The sequence below is a fragment of the Hordeum vulgare genome, chromosome 6H, assembly GCF_904849725.1.
Source record: "Hordeum vulgare subsp. vulgare chromosome 6H, MorexV3_pseudomolecules_assembly, whole genome shotgun sequence".
NCBI lineage: Eukaryota > Viridiplantae > Streptophyta > Magnoliopsida > Poales > Poaceae > Hordeum > Hordeum vulgare.
The window spans coordinates 141,498,179-141,518,829 of NC_058523.1; positions in this window are offsets into that span (position 1 = coordinate 141,498,179).

A 20,651-nucleotide genomic window follows, 5' to 3' on the forward strand; every position below is an offset into this window, starting at 1 on the left:
TCTCTCTCTTGGATCTTCAATAATAAGTTCTCCATGATCTTCATGGAGATCTATCCGATGTAATCTTCTTTGGCGGTGTGTTTGTCGAGATCCGATGAATTGTGGACTTCTGATCAGATTATATATGATATATATTTGAGTCTTTGCTGATTTCTTATAGGCATGATTTGATATCCTTGCAAGTCTCTTCGAGTCTTGGGTTTTGTTTGGCCAACTAGATCTATGATTCTTGCAATGAGAGAAGTGCTTGGTTTTGGGTTCTGCCATGTGGTGACCTTTCCCAGTGACAGTAGGGGCAGCAAGGCACACATCAAGCAGTTGCCATCAAGGGTAAAAAGATGGGGTTTTTATCATTGGTTTGACATTATCCCTCTACATCATGTCATCTTGCTTAAGGCGTTACTCTGTTCTTATGGACTTAATACACTAGATGCATGCTGGATAGCGGTCGACGTGTGGAGTAATAGTAGTAGATGAAGAAAGTATCGGTCTACTTGTTTCGGACGTGATGCCTATAGAAATAATCATTGCATAGATATCATCACGACTCTGCACAGTTCTATCAATTGCTCGACAGTAATTTGTTCACCCACCATCAACTTGCTTTCATGAGAGAAGCCACTAGTAAACACTACGGCCCCCGGGTCTATTCACATCCATCGTTTACGACTCTGCTTTTACTTTGCTTTGTTACTTTGATGCTTTTAGTTCTCACTTGGCAAACAATCTATAAGGGATTGACAACCCCTTCATAGCGTTGGGTGCAAGTTTTTGTGTTTGTGCAGGATCTTGAGATACTCTTCCGTAGGATTGAGACCTTGGTTCTCAAACTGAGGGAAATACTTACCTCCGCTATGCTACATCATCCTCTCCGCTTCGAGGGAATACCAACGCAGAAGGATTCTTGGTTCCGTCAACGTGCCCATTTCTGGCGCCACCAGAAGGTCTTTTGTGCAGTAGCATAACGGACATCAGAAGCATTTCTGGCGCCGTTGCCGGGGAGGAGAAATCAAGATCTATCCAAGTAGGTCTCACAAACTCTTCTCTTGCATTTACTTTTGTTGCCAGTTGCCTCTCATTTTCCTCTCCCCACTTCTCATTTTCCGTTTTCATTCGCCTTTCTCTTTCGTTGTTTTATCTTGCCTATGTCGTTTTCCTTTGCCGGTTTCTTGCTTGCTTGTGTGCTTGTTTGTTTGTTGAAGACATCATGTCTGAAAACACCAAACTTTGCGACTTCTGAGCACTAATAATAATGATTTTATTAGTACTCCGATTGCTCCCGCCACTAGTGCGGAATCGTATGAAATCAGCGCAGCTTTGCTGAATCTTGTTACGAAAGAGAAATTCTCTGGCCTTCCTAGTGAAGATGCCGCATCCCATCTCAATACCCTCATTGAGCTTTGCGATATGCAAAATAAAAGAGATGTGGATAATGACATGATTAAGTTGAAACTTTTTCCTTTCTCGTTGCGAGATCGCGCAAAAACATGGTTTTCTTCTTTGCCTAAAAATAGTATCGATTCTTGGGATAGGTGCAAAGATGCATACATATCCAAGTATTTTCCGCCAGCTAAGATCATCTCCTTACGTAGCGATATCATGAATTTCAAGCAACTTGATCATGAACACGTTGCACAATCTTGGGAGAGGATGAAGCTTATGATTAGAAATTGTCCTGCTCATGGCTTGAGTTTGTGGATGATTATACAAATCTTTTACGCTGGCTTGAATTTTGCTTCTCGCAATATCTTGGACTCCGCCTCAGGTGGAACGTTCATGGAAATCACGTTAGGAGACTCTACAAAACTCCTAGACAATATCATGACCAACTACTCTCAGTGGCACACTGAAAGGTCGCCTGCTGGCAAAAAGGTGCACGCTATAGAAGAGATTAACTCGCTTAGTGCTAAGATGGACGAGTTGATGAATTTGGTTGCTAGTAGAAACTCTACCGTAGATCCTAATGACATGCCACTATCTTCTTTGATTGAGAGTAGAAACGCTAGTTTGGACATGAATTTTGTTGGTAGGAACAATTTTGGCAACAACAATGCTTTTAGAGGAAACTATGTTCCTAGGCCTTTTCCTAGTAACTCCTCTAACAATTATGGCAATTCCTACGGCAACACTTATGAAAATCACAACAAATTACCCTCTGATCTGGAGAGTAATATCAAAGAGTTCATCAACTCTCAAAAGATTTTCAATGCGTCCATAGAGGAAAAACTACTCAAAATAGACGATTTGGCTTAGAGCGTTGATAGGATGTCTTGTGATATTGATTCTTTGAAAGTTAGATGCGCTCCTCCCAAGATCAACTTGGATGAAACTTTGAAAGCTATGTGTATCTCCATGAATGGGAGCAAAGAAAGAACCGCCCAAATTCGCGCTAGACATGAATGGTTTAAAAGGGTGCGTTCTAGTGATGCAAATCACGAAGATCTTAAAGTGCTTGGTGTGTCTCCTCTTGAATCTTTGTTTTCGCGTGACAAACCTACTTATGGAGGGGCTGGATATGAATCCACTTTGGTTGAAAAACGCCCCGATGATTCGGAGTCAACCTATCTTGATGATAAAGGTGTGGAGAGTGGAGTAGAAGAAGTCAAAATTTTGGGTAGTAATGAAACTCCCCTTTGGATTTCAAGGAATTCAATTATGATAATTGCTCCTTGTTTGAATGCATTTCTTTGATGCAATCCATTGCAAACTCTCCACATGCTTATAGCCAAAGCAAAGCCTTTACCGCGCATATCGTAGATGCTATGATGAAATCTCTTGAAGAGAAGCTCGAACTAGATGTCTCTATACCTAGAAAACTTCATGATGAGTGGGAACCTACTATCAAAGTCAAGATCAAAAACTATGAGTGCAATGCTTTGTGTGATTTGGGTGCTAGTGTTTCCGCGATTCCAAAGTCTTTATGTGATATTCTTGGTTTTCATGAGATTGAAGAGTGTTCTCTTAATTTGCATCTTGCGGACTCTACTGTCAAGAAGCCCATGGGGAGGATCGATGATGTTCTTATTGTTGCAAATAAGAACTATGTACCGGTGGATTTCATCGTACTTGACATAGATTGCAATCCTTCATGTCCCATTATTCTTGGTAGACCTTTCCTAAGGACTATTGGTGCTATCATCGATATGAAGGAAGGGAATATTAGATTTCAATTTCCTTTAAATAAGGGCATGGAGCACTTTCCTAGAAATAAAATAAGATTGCCTTATGAATCTATGATGAGGGCTACCTATGGTTTGAGTACCAAAGATGACTATACGTGATTCCATCACTTTCGTCTAGCTAAGGGCGTTAAACAAAAGCGCTTGTTGGGAGGCAACCCAACGAATCTATCATTTTCCTTTCTGTTTTGTGTTTTCTACACTTTCATAATTCTGTTATGATTGTGTTTTTTGTGTTTCTTTTTGCTTTTGTGCCAAGCAAAACTGTTATGATTAGTCTTGAGGATGATCGTTTGGTCATGCTGGAAAAGACAGAAACTTTCTGCTCACGAAAAGAATTTTCGTTTTTTTTTCTGTAAGAGATTCTGAGTTGATTATTTTTGCTGCTGATTTCTACGCAAATTATTCAGACTTCCGTAAGTTTTCAGAATTGTTGAAGTACCAGAGGTATACGAAACATACAGATTGCTATAGACTGGTCTGCTGTTAACAGATTCTGTTTTTGTTGTGTTGGTTGCTTATTTTCATGAAACTATGGATAGTATCGGGGGGTATTAGCCATGGAAGATTGAAAGTACAGTAACCCAACATCAGCACAAGTAGAAATTAAGTTTGCTACAGTACCTAAGGAAGTGGTGGTTTGCTTTCTTGTACTAATGTTATCACGAGTTTCTGTTTAAGTTTCGTGTTGTGAAGTTTTCAAGTTTTGGGTGAAGTTCTTATGGACAAAGAGATAAAGAGTGGCAAGAGCTCAAGCTTGGGGATGCCCAAGGCACCCCAAGAGATTCAAGGATTCCATAAAAGCCTAAGCTTGGGGATGCCCCGGGAAGGCATCCCCTTTCTCGTCTTCAATCCATCGGTAACGTTACTTGGGGCTATATTTTTATTCACCACATGTTATGTGTTTTGCTTGGAGCGTACTGTATCGTAGGAGTCTTTTATTTTTGTTGTGTCACAATCATCCTTGCTGCACACCAAGAGAGAGAGACATGCACACACCGTGATTTTGTCGAGCTTCACTAATATCTTTTGGTAGACAATTCAGCTCACATGTGCTTCACTTATATCTTTTGAGCTAGATACTTTTGCTCTATGTGCTTCACTTATATCTTTTAGAGCACAGCGGCGTGTGGCTTGGTAGTTGATCTATGCTTTGAAAGTAGTCTCAAAAGGGGTAGTTATCCAAAGGGATACGAAAACTTCCACCTTCATGTGCATTGAATAGTTAGAGAAGTTTGATTCATCTCAATTAGTTTTGAGTTGTGGTTATGCTAATATTGAAGTCATGCTAGTAAGGTGTTGTGGATCTAGAAATACTTGTGTTGAAGTTAGTGATTCTCGTAGCATGCACGTATGGTGAACCGCTATGTGATGAAATCTGAGCATGATTAGTATATTGATTGTCATCCTTTGCGTGGCGGTCGGGATCGCGCGATGGTTTATACCTACCAACCCTTCCCCTAGGAGTATGCGTTGAATGCTTTGTTTCGATTACTAATAAAACTTTTGTAACAAGTATATGAGTTCTTCATGACTAATGTTGAGTCCATGGTTTAGATGCACTTTCACCTTTCACCATCACCATCTTCTTAGTGTCGTGCAACTTTCGCCAGTGCACAAAACCCACCATTAGCCTCCCACAAAACAGCCACCATACCTACCTACTATGGCTTTTTCAAAAGTCATTCCGAGATTTATTGACATGCAACTACCACCATGACATGTGCCACCACGTCTACTTTGCCGTAAGATAGCTAGCATGATGTTTCCATTGATGTCTATGCCATGCTAGATCATTGCCACGGTACACTACCGAAGGCATTCCATATAGAGTCATAGTTGCTCTAAGTTTTGAGTTGAAAGTGTGATGATCATCATTATTGGAGCATTGTCCCATGTGAGGAAATAAAAGAGGTCAAAGAAGCCCATAAAAAAGGAGGCCAAAGAGCCAACCAAAATAAAAAAAATGAGAGAAAAAGAGAGAAGGGACAATGCTACCACTTTTTCCACACTTGTGCATATTGAGCACCATGATCTTCATGATTGAGAGTCTCTCATTTTGTCACCACCATATAGCTAGCAGGAAATTTTCATTATATAACTTGTCTTGTATATTCCAGTGATAGGCTTCCTCAAAATTGCCTTAGGTCTTCGTGAGCAAGCAAGTTGGATGCACACCCACTAGTTTACTTTAAGAGCTTTCACATACTTGTAGCTCTAGTGCATCATTTGTATGGCAATCCCTACTCATTCACATTGATATCTATTGATGAGCATCTCCACAGCTCATTGATATGCCTAGTTAATGTGACTATCTTCTTCTTTTTGTCTTCAAACCTCCACCACATTCCACACCATCTATAGTGATATAACCATGGCTCACGCTCATGTATTGCGTGAGAGTTTAAAATGTTTGAGAAAGTAAAGGTGTGAAACAATTACTTGGCCAATACCGTGGTTGTGCATGATTTAAATTCGTTGTGCAATGATGATAGAGCATAGCCAGACTATATGCTTTTGTAAGGATAACTTTCTTTTGGCCTTGTTATTTTGAAAGTTCATGATTACTTTGCTAGTTTGCTTGAATTATTATTGTTTCCACGTCAATAGCAAACTATTGTTTTGAATCTAATGGATCTGAACATTCACGTCACATAAGAGGAATTACAAAGGACACCTATGCTAGGTAGCATGAAAGCATCAAAAATTCATTCTTATCACTTCCCTACTCGAGGACGAGCAGGAGTTAAGCTTGGGGATGCTTGATACGTCTCAAACGTATCTAAATTTTTTTATATTTGCACGCTGTTATCTTGCCTTCTTTGTATGTTTTATGTACCTTTTTATATCTTGTTGGGACTAACTTATTAATTCAGTGCCAAGTGCCAGTTCCTGTTTTTTCCGTGTTTTTGACTCTTTTCACATCTGATTTTGGAACGGAGTCCAAACGGAAGAAAAACCCCGAAATGATTTTTTCCCGAACGGAAGAAGTCCAGGGGGCTTTTGGGCCAAGCCAGGTGGGCTCCAGGGAGCCCACAAGCCCCACTCCGCCACGAGGGGAGGCGGCGGTGGGCAGGCTTGTGGCCTCCCTGGCCGCCCCCTGACCTAGGTCTTTGGCCTATAAATTCCCAAATATTCTGCAAAAAATCAGGGGAGCCTCGAAAATACTTTTCCGCCGCCGCAAGCTTCCGTTTCCGTGAGATCTCATCTGGAGACCCTTCCCGGCACCTTTCCGGAGGGGACTTTGGAGTTGGAGGGCTTCTTCATCATCATCATCACCCCTCCAATGACTCGTGAGTAGTTCAGTTCAGACCTACGGGTCCGTAGTTAGTATCTAGATGGCTTCTTCTCTCTCTTGGATCTTCAATACAAAGTTCTCCATGATCTTCATGGAGATCTATCTGATGTAATCTTCTTTGGCGGTGTGTTTGTCGATATCCGATGAATTGTGGACTTGTGATCAGATTATCTATGATATATATTTGAGTCTTTGTTGATTTCTTATATGCATGATTTGATATCCTTGCAAGTCTCTCCGAGTCTTCGATTTTGTTTGGCCAACTAGATCTATGATTCTTGCAATGGGAGAAGTGCTTGGTTTTGGGTTCTGCCATGTGGTGACCTTTCCCAGTGACAGTAGGGGCAGCAAGGCACACATCAAGCAGTTGCCATCAAGGGTAAAAAGATGGGGGTTTTATCATCGGTTTGAGATTATCCCTCTACATCATGTCATCTTGCTTAAGGCGTTACTCTGTTCTTATGGACTTAAAAAACTAGATCCATGCTGGATAGCGGTCAACGTGTGGAGTAATAGTAGTAGATGCAGAAAGTATCGGTGTACTTGTTTCGGACGTGATGCCTATAGAAATAATCATTGCATAGATATCGTCACGACTGTGCACAGTTCTATCAATTGCTCGACAGTAATTTGTTCACCCACAATCTACTTGCTTTCATGAGAGAAGCCACTAGTAAACACTACGGCCCCCGGGTCTATTCACATCCATCGTTTACAACTCCGCTTTTACTTTGCTTCGTTACTTTGATGCTTTCAGTTCTCACTTGGCAAACAATCTATAAGGGATTGACAACCCCTTCATAGCATTGGGTGCAAGTTTTTGTGTTTGTGCAGGATCTTGAGATACTCCTCCGCCAGATTGATACCTTGGTTCTCAAACTGAGGGAAATACTTACCTCCGCTGTGCTACATCATCCTCTCCGCTTCGAGGAAATACCAACGCGGAAGGATTCCTGATGCCGTCGACGTGCCCATTTCTGGCGCCACCGGAAGGTCTTTTGTGCACTAGCATAACGGACATCAGGTGGCGCCTCCGTATCGTAAAACGCGATGAAACCTTCTCTCTGATTTTTTTTCCACGCGAGACGGAAGATATAGAGCTGAGTTTGGGGGCGGTGGTGCCACGTGGGCCCCACAAGCTCTCACGGCGCGACCTAGGGGGTGGCCGCGGCCTGTGGGCTTGTGGCCCACTGGCACGCCCCCTCTGGTGGATCTTTGCGCAGGTATTTTTCTTTTATTCCAGAAAAATTCTCCGTCAATTTTCAAGACATTCCGAGAACTTTTATTTCTGCACAAAAACAACACCATGGCAATTCTGCTGAAAACAGCGTTAGTCCGGGTTAGTTCCATTCAAATCATGCAAATTAGAGTCCAAAACAAGGGCAAAAGAGTTCGGAAAAGTAGATACGACTGAGACGTATCACGCTCCGCCAAGAACTTCACCAAGTCAAGGACGTACTCCACCTAAAAAAGATGAAGACACACAAGGTTAAGAAGAAGGGAGCACCCAGAGGGCAGTCTGATGTCGCCTTCCAAGGAGGAATACCACCGCTCAAGGCCACTCCTATACAGAGCCGTCGTCTGAGCGCACAAGAATACACCGAGCTCCTCACCGATTAACCGACAAAACTTTGTCGTGATGGACCCCTTTCTTCCCCCACACCCGTGAGAGAAGACACCCGCACCGATGAGGATGAAGAGGAAGACCCTGAATAGCCTTTATATGAGACCGAGCAATCCGCCGCTTAGAGGGATGTCTTAGAATAAGTTAGGAGCCTCCCGTGCGAAGTCGAGTCCGTGTAATGGTTCATAAGAAACCATGAATGTTGTGTGCTTCCTGATTATGTTTCAATGCAAGCCGCACTTTTGCCTTAGGCAACATGTAAGCGACTGCATCACCTATCTTGATTAATGTATTTGCATAGGGTTCTTCGAACCTTTTTGTTTGACAAACTCGCACTATACCAAAACCCCCCTTATATAGGCACGTCATCCCTCTATGATTTCCCCTCAACCACATCAGAATATTGACATGTCTTCTCCAAACAGGATGGTGATTTATACTCCCACCAGTACCTTCGGCAACCCCAACACTAGCACTTCTAGCCAGCAGCCAGGAACTAGTGGGTCTGCCCAAGCTGGGGTTCACCTCGAGCAACAGCAAGGCGACATTCCCCTGCCACCGCCTCCTCTGGAGAGCATGATCGTGGCTCTGTTCCTCCAAGCTCTCTGAGAGGAATGCCAATCCAGCAACGTCGCCATCTAGCAGTTGGCTCAAGTCCTAGTGAACAACCCGCCGTAGGGCGGAAATGACAACGGTTTCTCCACTCTGTCCGAGTTCATGAGGACTACGCCCCCAATATTCACAGAGACAACTGAGCCCCTGGATGCCGATGACTGGATCTGCACCATTGAAGACCTTCCAGCGCTGGTTAAGTGCTCCGATGATCATGAGAAAGTCCTTTACACTTCTCACTATCTCGGAGTCATGGCCAGGGCCTGGTGGGATGGGTTCCAAATTATGCGAGACGCGCAGGCTATCACTTGGACTGTCTTGAAAGATGGATTCCGTGTTGCTCACATTCCCCCTGGGATGATGACTATTAAGAGGCGGGAGTTTCGTGCTTTGAGGCAAGGTAGCGGAACAGTCAAGTAATACCTACAGAAGTTTAACCTCTTGCCAAGGTATGCACCAGAAGACGTCAACACCGAAGCCGCAAAGGTGGAACGATTTATGGAAGGGCTTCAGCAGTCGCTACAATACCAGCTTGTTGTCTATGACTGTCAGACCTTCTGTGATCTAGTGAACAAGGCCCTCATGCTGGCGGACAAGCGTCGTGCAATGGATGACACCCGCAAACGTAAGCTGATGGTCAATGGAGGTTCCAGTAGCCAGAAGGCACGACCATGGCAATCCGCCCCAACGAGGCCTAACTATGAGCAGGAGCAGTACAAGACTCCTGCATTATGTCCGAACTATCAGCCTCACCAGCATGCCAACCCCAAACCGACGATCAATCCGCCCAACAGCAGTGGATTCAAGCCAAACATTCGAGGGCAGGTCACCTGCTTTGGATGTGGACAGACTAGACACTACTCTAGGCAATGCCCCAACAAGAAGCCCGATGCACCGTGCCCCAATTCTCCATATCAAGGACAAGGTCATGGAGCACCAAGTAGGAACCACGCTCCCTGCAACCAGCAGTACCATAGCAGGGGACGCGTGAATCACATCTCCGCAGAGGAAGCCCAGGAGAACCTGGACTGCATTCTGGGTACGTTCCTCGTCAACTCCACCCCAACAACAGTATTGTTTGATTGTGGTGCTTCGCATTCTTTTGTCACCCAAAAGTTTGCTGCAAAGTGTGGTTTCAAGCCTACCCTCTTTAATGGGCAAATGGCAGTACATACCCCGGGAGTAGTGCTAAGAACCAACCTAGTATGTAGAGGATTTGGGATCAACATCAATGGGATAAGCTTCATAGCAGATCTCATCGTCCTTAAGTCACAAGGCTTGGACGTGATCCTTGGTATGGATTGGTTGGCCAGGCACCAAAGCATACTGGACTGCGCCAAGAGGGCTATTACCATGACAAGTGACCAAGGGGTCAAAGTCAAATGTGTCCCCGAGCCTACCTCCACTCAAGTCCCTCGAGTTAATTGGCTCTCGGAAAAAGAGTTGGACCGAGTACCAGTAGTATGTGAATACCCGAACGTCTTTCCTGATGAGCTGCCTGGGATGCCTCATGACTGAGACATCGAGTTCATCATTCAGCTCATGCCTGGATCAAGGCCTATCTATTAGAAGCCCTATAGGATGGGATCCAAGGAACTGATAGAGTTGAAGAAGCAGTTGGATGAGCAACTTAGGAAGGGATTCATCTGTCCGAGTGCATCACCTTGGGGATCACCTGTTCTATTCGTGTCCAAGAAGGATGGGACTATCAGGATCTGCATCGATTACCGTTCCCTCAATGAAGTCACGATAAAGAACAAGTATCCACTCCCAAGATTGAAGACCTATTTGACCAGTTAAATGGTGCCAAGGTACTTTCCAAGATCGATCTGAGATCTGGATATTACCAACTAAAGATTCAGCCCGAGGACATACCTAAGACGACATTCCTGACCTGGTACGGTCTGTACGAGTGCATGGTCATGTCGTTTGGGTTGACCAATGCCCCAGCTTACTTCATGTACCTCATGAACAAAGTCTTCATGGAATACCTGGATAAGTTTGTTGTCGTCTTCATCGATGACATACTAATCTTCTCCAAATCTGATGAAGAACATGAGCAACACCTGAGGTTAGTGTGGGAAAAACTTCAAGAGCACCAACTTTATGCCAAATTTAGCAAATGTAAATTCTGGCTGCACGAAGTTGGATTCTTGGGTCATACCATGACGGCACGCGGATTAGCAGTCGATCCTTCCAAGATTACCACGGTAACCAACTTGGAGTCGCCAATCGACGTGTAGGAAGTTATAAGCTTCCTCAGACTCGCGGGATACTACCGAAAGTTTGTGGATTGGTTCTCCCGCATCGCCCGACCAATGTCTCAGCTCTTGAAGATGGGGAAAAAGTTCGAATGGATGCCGGAGTGCGAAGAAAGCTTCCAGTAACAAAAGAAGAGATTGACCACCGCGTCGGTACTAGCCACTCCAGATATCAACAAGGAGTTTGTGATATACTGTAATGCCTCAAGTATCGGGCTCGATGGCATTTTGATGCAAGGTGGCACGGTCGTGGCTTTTCTGTCACGGCAACTGCGCCCGCATGAAAAAAACTACGCCACTCATGACCTTGAATTGGCAGGCGTAGTGCATGCCTTGAAGACGTGGCGACATTACCTTCTAGGGAAGCGATGCAAAATATACACCGACCACAAGAGTGCGAAGTATATTTTTACCCAAAGGGAGTTGAATATGAGGCAGCGAAGATGGTTGGAAGACTATGACCTCAGCATTCAATACCACCCCGGTAAGGCCAACGTGGTGGCCGATGCCTTGAGACGGAAGGCTTGCACCTTGAATTATATGATCAAGGAAAGGCTACCCGCCCTATATAACGAACCGGAGAGCTTCGGGTTAGAGCTGGTTGAATAAGGATTCCTGGCTAACCTCGAAGTCAAATCCACTCTGGCAGACGACATCGAAGAGGCCCAGAAGGGACACGAGAGCATTGAATGCATCAAGAAGAAGATGCAGGAAGGCAAGGCCCGAGGATTCTTAGTAGATGAACAAGGAGTTGTGTGGTTTGGGAAACATTTATGCATACCCAACAAGGCTAAACTCAGGAATTTAATCTTGCAAGATGCCCACGACACATCGTACTCAATCCACCCTGGTGGGACCAAGATGTATCAAGACCTCAAGTAAAGATTCTGGTGGCATGGCATGAAGCGGGAAATAGCCTCCTATATCGCCAAGTGCGATGTATGCCAGCGGTCAGGGCTGAGCATCAGCGACCTGTTGGGCTGTTACAACCTCTCCAAGTGCCCGAGTGGAAGTGGGATAAAGTCGATATGGACTTCGTCACCGGTCTACCTCGGTCCAGCAGAGGCCATGACTCCATATGGGTCATTGTAGATCACCTTACCAAGGTCTCACACTTCATTCCTGTCAGCACCACTTATGGTGGTGAGAAGCTGGCTAGTCTCTACATTGAGCGTATTGTGAGCCTCCATGGGGTTCCCAAGGAAATTGTGTCCGACTGAGGCACGGAGTTCACCTCAAGATTCTGGAAGAAGTTCCAAGAAGCTCTGGGAACCAAGCTCTCTTTCAGCACTGCCTTCCACCTGCAAATGGGTGGACAGAAGGAGCGAGTGAATCAAATAATTGAGGATATGATGTGCGCTTGTGTCTTAGCACAAGGGATCAAATGGGAAGACTGTCTGCCATTCACTGAGTTCTCATACAACAACATCTATTACTCTAGTCTCCAAATGGCCCTATTCAAAGTGCTACACGGATGTAAGTGTCGCACCCCACTCAACTGGTCCGAAACTGATGAAGGGATGATTTTCGGGCCACACGTTCTCCGTGAAGCTGAAGACAAGGTGCAACTTGTCAGGGAATACCTAAAAGCTGCCAAGTCACGACAGAAGAGCTATGCAGATTCTCACCACACAGAAGTGGAGTTCAACCCCGGAGACCAGGTGTGCCTCCGCATCACAACTCTCAAGGGGACTAAGTGTTTCCACCTCAAGGGGAAACTTGCTCCAAGATTCATTGGACCTTTTAAGATCACGACAAGGCGTGGAGAAGTTACTTACGAGATGGAGCTACCTCCGGAACTTTCGGGTGTGCACAACGTCTTCCACGTGTCAAAACTTCGGAAGTGCCTTCAAGCGCCGAACCGTCCAGATATTTATAAGGACATCGACCATCAAGCCATTGACCTTCAGCCATATCTCACTTATCGCGAGAGACCGATCCGCATCCTAGACGAAGCTGAGCATTGTACCAGAAGCCGCACCATCAAATACTGCAAGGTTCAGTGGAGCAACCATACCAAAGCAGAAGCAACCACACCAAAGCAGAAGCAACATGGGAGCGTGAATACTATCTCCGATCCGAATTTCCGTACCTTTTTAGCACCTAGCTTACGAATCTTGGGGATGAGATTCTGGTAAGGGGGATAGGTCTGTCACACCCTGTTTTCACTTTGTTTCAACTGTAGTCTTTTCAAATTTGGAGTCAATTAAAACTTTTTAACCAAATGCTATGAGTGCATGATTGTCATTGTTTGTGTGTATGCTTGAGTGTGTGGATCTAAAAGCAATATTTTTATAACATAATATTTCCAAAAGATCCTTCTCTCATTTTGATTAATTCAAAAACTTGCTTTGGGGTTTGCACTACAACTCCCTGATTCCAAGGGGGTGCCTTCACCCAAAGATTGTATACTAATTTTAGCACTACTATAACTCTCCACAATCATAAAATAATTATTTTATATAATATTTTTCTATTTCATTTGCATGTCCTTTTCTAAGGCCAGAAATGATATTTCTGAATGGAAAATTATTTTTTTGCCTTAGAAAAATCTGAGAAAATTTGGAAATACTCACACGACATATATTTTCCATACATAAGATTTTGAACCCCTATTTATGTTCAAAATATTTGAGCAACCCTTTGAAAACCTATTATGTCTTTTTTGACCTTTTGAAATATTTTCAAAGGAAATATTCTCAATAAATTCTCAGAAAATTTAAGCATGCTTCCCAAGCTATATTTGGCGATCAAGCCAAGTTTCACCTCATTCCAAGGTGGTTTGGTTCACCAAATAATCCAAAAACCCTTCCTGTCCAGAAGCAAATTGTAGCAACTCTACATAGCAAAGTTTGTCCAAATGGCCTGAAACTTTGCAGGAGTGCTCAATACCCAAAATGAGGAGACCCTACCAAGAATTGGATTTGTGGGGCTTAGTTTACTTACGTTCTCCTTTAATGAGGCAGGATTGTCCATTTGGGGGTGTTTTCAAGTTTACACTGTCAAACTTGTCCAATGGAGCTCAAATTTGGTAGAGCATCCTACTTTTTCCTAAAACCCAACCCTCTTAACTTTCAGCATCATTGGTGAAGGTTAACTCCCCCAAACCCAGATCAGACACCTTCAGCCAAATTGGTCAAACAACACCTAGCACTCTATACACCCACTCCCTACTCATTAAACTCCTAGCACGGGCTGCCAGCAGCACTCCTCAACTCCAGACGAGTGGCCCCTCTTTGATTCCAAGCAAGTAAGCCAAAATCAACAATTTAGTCTGTGATTCAAAGCTGACAGCATCTCCTAAAGCACTTCCCATCGACCAGCAATTCATCTCTCGGCTCCTAGCAGCCGAGGGGCATCTAAGACAACCCCTAGAAATACCAGACAGGGCCAAAGCACACTAGAGCGTGCTAGTATGCCGTGACATGCCAAATCTGCGCTCTGGGCGCGCTACAGGGCGCACCCGAGGCAAAGGAGGCCAGCCCCGGCCGGTTCTCACCTCCCCTCAGTGTCTCTCCACGACTTTGACAATCACCTGACTCAGGGAAGCCTTAGGGAACCCTTCTCTCCCTCTCTTCTGACTCAGGCGACGCGTGCCCGCGCGCGCCTGAATCGGTTTGTAGGGCGCGACCCCGCAGCACGCTCGCACAGAGGCCCCGCTCCCTCGCGTTGAGTCTCTCGAATTTCAAACCATGTCCGCAAAACTGTGGTTTCGACTCCATGCTCTCTCTCCCTCTCCTGCAGCCGCGGTGAAACCATCGGCGCTCCCTGCTTGTTGCACCGTTGCTGGCCTATAAATAGGCTCTCCCCCTTCACTCCAGCACCTCACCCCTCTCCTCCAGACCCTCAAACGAGCCCCTAGACACTCCACTCGAGCAAGAATAGCTCCAGTGCTCGGGATCGACCGAGGCCCCGCCGCTTCAGAGCTCCGTCAATCTCGGGCTACATGCCAGCTCCAGCGCTCCTCTCACCTCCTCCCTGACTGTAGTGAGCTCAGGAAGCTTCTCCAGCTCTTCCCCGAGGTTTTCCCTGCCCGTAGCACCCATATCAACCACCACCCGAATCATCTCCGCCGCGGCCATGTCGTCCCCAGTGACCCACGTCCTCCCCTCGGTCCTTCAACCCCCAGCAGGTAGGCGGCGATGCCACGGTGCCATTCCTGCTATCTCCTGGCCACGAGGGCGTCGGAGCCGCCACCGGCGTGCCTCCCCTCCCATGTGGCCACAGGAGGAAGATGACCCCGACAGGCATGCCCCACCTATCGGTGGCCAGCCGCTCCCCTCTCTCATCTCTCTCCCGCTGACCACAAGGGCCCGTGCGTCAGGTTTAAACGTGGCGGCGCACGCGCACCTTGGCTAGCTGGCTGGCTAACTCGCGAGTTGGCCAGTTGGGTCGGCCCAGCTATTGGCCCAGCTATTGGCCCAGCCAGGCCAGGGGTTGAGCCCCCTTTTCATTTTCTCTTAAATCTATTTTTAAACTATTTTTGCAAGGTAAAATATTTAATCAAATTTAAATATTTTCCACCACAATTCTTCTAAAAATGTGTAGAATTTATTTGTGTTGTTGTGTAGATTTTTGCAAAGACTTTTATGCATAGCTTTGATTAAAATGCCTAGTTTAAATATTTTACTCGTGTTAAATACATTTTGAAAATACCTATTTACATCAAAACCATCGACAAACATTTTTAAAACTAAAGCTAAGATTTGTCAGAATAGGTTAACATTTTTAAAGTGAGTTTGTGCTCTATTTTTTATGTGCTTCTTATTATCATCATCATTATTATTACGCCGAAAGATCACCGATTAAATATTTTACCTAGCTGATCAAGGCAAGCAGCCCTTTGACCATGTCTGAGAAAATATTTTATGCATGTCATATTGGTTACTCTATTCCGATGCATATAGTTATTATTAATCGGTGCACCCTAGCATGGTGTTTCCGATTGCTCCTCTGAAGCACTTGCATTGAGCATGACCCTATCCTCTATGACGGTCACGCTGATAAAATGTTGACAAATAGACAGTAGTGCTACACATAGAGAGAGCATGTGCATGATGATGGTAACATATATCAAAGGCTTTACGAAAACCCCGTTGGGTGCCACTAATGTCCGAGGGTGATGATATTGAGTTGGGGACCACTTGTGAAAGAAGTGGTGTACCGAAAATGTTTGTGTGAGTGGTTTCAGAAACGGGATTAGATTTATGAGCTGTCGACCGTCCCAACCATACGTGTACGACCACGATACCCCTTTATTGGATGGGGATTTGTTGATTGCTTTGGTCGGTACTAGCAAAGAGGCCGCATTACTAGTGGCGGGAGTGTTATGGTCAGTCCCGTGACGGGGTCGTAACAGCTAGGTGGACTATGTTGTTTTTACGTGTTCCGGGCACATCGTTGGTCCCCGCATGGATGATACGGTCTGGAGTTGGTGCTCGTAAGACGTGCATCATGTGGGTTGGGTACCAATCGAGTGGACTCTTTGTCTAGTGTCGTCAGGGGAAAGGCAATGATCAGGTACTTTCCTCGGGTATGTTATATACTGTGATTCGTGGATGACAGAAGTTTCCTGAATATCGTGTGTACAACGTACAACCTTTGCAGAGTGTAAAACTATTCGAATAGCCGTGTCCACGGTCAAGGACAGTTGGGTAATCCTGCTTAAACTACGTCCAGTCATTTCCGCATAAAAGTGTGTGTGTGTGTGTGTGTGTGTATGTTTAAAAGTGTTATCTGAAAGAGATGATAATGTCAAGTTCGGTGACTTGGTACAATGGTGAACCTAAGGTGTTCAGCCTTCAACAGATATATTGATATCTGTAACCTGTTCTTATGATTACCATATACTTTATGATGCATACCCATACAAGTAAATGACCATGCTTATTCATAAGTAAAACTTGCTTTCCACAAAGGCTACATATTACTTATTATCGTACCAACTACATTATCCACATCATGGGCTGTTTGCAAGTACATTCAAAGTACTCATTGGCTTGCCACTGGTTATGTCATTCACCAGACATGGAGGAATTAGTGTACGGAGTAGAATTCGCCGTCGGGGACGAACACGCAAACTAGGACGCTTCCCAGTCAGAATGCCTGTCGGTTAAGGATGATGGCATGGGTTCCCGTTTACTACCAAGTTTTCTGCTAAGAAGATGTGTTGGTGTGATCGGCCTTCTAGGCCCTATCTATGTAAGGCTTGACCCTGATGGTCATTTGTTGTATCAAACGATATGTATGGATGTAAGACTCTTATTATTCAGTTTCTTTGTGTTCGGTGAGCATTGATCTCTGGGATCACCGAGCACGTTCACTCGGCGATCTCGACTACTAAGTCGGGGTCCCCACTGCGGCAAGGGAAGTAACCTCGTTAGAGTCTGCTACCACTCTAGCACAGCACGCAACTTATGGCTATGATGTTTACGTTCGCTTGGAAAATATCCATCATGGGAGCACCGCACACCCACGTTTGGCCGTGGACGGGATTTTGCATGAGACCGGAGCTACTGTGATGAAGCAGGAGCAGAGGAATGCACGGGCCTATGAACTGTTCAAGAACATGGTCTTCGCCGACCCAAATCTGGATCCTTCCTCCCAAAAGAGGATGTTGCATGAGGCCAAACAATATTTCAACATTGTCGAATCAATAGACCAGCCTCGCAACAACGTCGACGAGTAGCTGCTTCTATTTTGTTGTTTTCTAAACCTTGTTGATATGTAATGTCACTATTATATTATTTAGTTGATTATGTACGAGTAGAAACCATAATTTGTGCAATCATTTTCTGAATCAGGTGCTTATTACCAGAAATCGTGTGTGTTATTATATGTTTGTATTATTTCCACTCTTTCAACACAATTTAAATTACGGGCCTCTTTGTTGGATATCACACACATCTTGTTACACCGAATCATTTGTGTTATTTTGGCTCATCGCGTACAGTTCATTCAAGCCCATAATATGCTGTCTCTCGCACATATCTTGATATGTGTGACCCTTTGTGTTATTTTGGCTCATCGCAAATAGTTCGGTCGAGTGAGTTGTATGCAGTCCATCCCACACATCTTGATCTGGATAACCGTTTGTGTTAATTTTTTCATCGTAAACAATTCATCAGAGTGGCTTATATGCAGTCTAGTGCACACATCTTCATTTGGGTAACCGTTTGTGTTATTTTATCTCATCACAAACAGTCCATCCAAGTAACCTATATGTCGTATATCGCACACATAATTATCTTGGTAATAATTTATGTTATTATGAATCATTGCAAACAGTTTATCCGAGTTAACTGTATGTCGTATATTGCACACATATGTATTTGGTTAGACGTTTGTGTTATTTTGCCTCATCGCAAACATTTCATAAATGTCAACCGTATGGCACGGATCACACACGCACTTCTGTTCTGAATCGTGCTTGATGGGCCACCATCGCACATAGTCCGCGTTATTGGCGACGAAGCTAGAGCTATGCCATTTGTGATTCATGTATCACACATAGTTTCATCATAGGGTCTCAAATTGATGTGTCGTCTTTGAACCATCATGTAGTGGTGTGTCCCAATGGACAAGTAAAAATTCTAGCATGTTTTTTTTATTATTAACAGCTTCACCAAACAAGGACAACTCACTTCTATGAAAGTTGATTTTCAAGCAAGACATTTGTTGAAACAGACAAAATATGTATTTCAAATTTATGTGCACTCTTAAAATCATCTTGCAACAGGAAATAGTGTCATCAACATATTTTAGATTGATGCCACCATTCAAGTTTTCAGCCAACAGCCCTTTCATCATGCCAACATTTTTTACATTATTCACCAAAGGAGCTAATACATCAGCAACGATAGCGAAAATGAAAGGAGATAGAGACTCCACCATTTTCAGTCCTTTGTGTGTAGGGAAATAATACCACACATTATCATTCACCTTAATGCAAATATTACTCCCTCTAATGGTTTTCATAATTCACTGAATCCACTTATAGGGAATCCTTTTAGTTTTAGCATTTGGAAAACAAAAGGCCATTTCACTTTGTCATATACTTACTCAAAATCTAGCTTAAACAACAATGCATTTTTCTTTTTCTTAGAGCATCTCCAATGAACGAGCGCAGGCGTGGCGTGCAAAAAAAATTACACTGCACATAATGGCAATTTTTGCGTCCGAGTAGGCAATTTCTTCACTACGCATTGCAAATTCTTAGCTCGCCAGCATGCCGCTTCAGTAGGTGCTGTAAAATCAAGCGCGCTATGTCGCCAACGCAGAAACAACACATATAAGATGATCTCGAACATCCAAAATATGCAAAGTTCGCAGAAACAAGATAACCACAAGCAAGTTCGTCATGACCAATAAGTTCACACAAACGATAGAAAAGTCGACGGCTAAACTACTCCTTGTTGTCCTCATCCAATTCGGTGGTGTCCTCCGACTCCGACGTCGTAATGAAGGCGTCATTCCACCGTTCATCGTCATTGTCCTAGGTCGACGCTTCTTTGAGCTCGATGTTGAAGAGCGCTGCCTCCTTCCACGTATGCATGTCCTCGCGATAGGCGGCTCGCTCCGCCCTCCTTTAGAATTTGCGCTTGGTGACGACGTCCTTCGGAAAGCGTTGGCGCCACACCGTCATGGCCTCCTCGTCCATCTAAGTGATGCCGAGGCGGCGCTCCCGTCTTCGGTTCTCGTGACGGTCCTCATCGGTTACAAGCCGCAGGGGAGGCACGAGCTCTTGTGCCCGCTCTCGCGTTGCCACCTTGGGAAAGTTCATCTTCTACGAGGACGTCGGAGGCGCCACACCGCATCGTCGTACGCGCGGGCGGCCTCGTGGAAGGCGTCGAACATGACGAGGGTGAGGCACATCTCACCGAAGCGGATCTCGGCCTAGAAGAGGCCGGAGGGGAGCGCATGGACGCCGCGGTAGCCCGAACTTCCCCAGCAGCACGACGGCGTGGTGAAGCGGCGATGGCGACACGAGAAAGAAGAAGCGTGGCAAGGCAGAGCGGTGGAGAAGGGCGCGTGGAGAGGCACTGAATTAAAAGTGTGCGCGCGTCGACACGCGTCAAAACTACCGCATGCGCCTTTTTTGCCCGCCATTTTTTCCCACGCCCGTTGAAGCGCGTCGCGTAGACGCGCGCGTTAAAAACCATGTTTTTCGCACGCGCGTGTTTTATTTTTCACGTGTGTTGAAGATGCTCTTACGTATACTGTTTAGAGCTTCATGTAAGATAAGAACTCATTTTATTGTGTACCTTTAATAAATGCAGTATGTCCCCGAGAGATAATTCCCCCAACCATCATATTCAATCTATCCATCAACATTTCAATGAAAATTTTAAAACTAACATTCAGGAGATATATAGGCCTATATTTTTATATTTGATTTGTATCTTTTAATTCCATAGTTCAGCCTTTTAATATCCAAATTCTCACTATGAAAATCATCAAGCATGACTTTTCAATCATATTTTTATCAAATACCAGAAATGCTGGTACAACTCAGCAGTAAAGCCATCTGGTCCATGTAATTTATTATGTGTGATTTTAAAAACAACATTTTTAATATTTTTCATAAAAAAATATATCAATTATTTTGATAGAGAAAAACAGTTGGATGACTTGCGGCATCCGGAACATTTAATCCGTGATCAGATCTGTCCGATGCA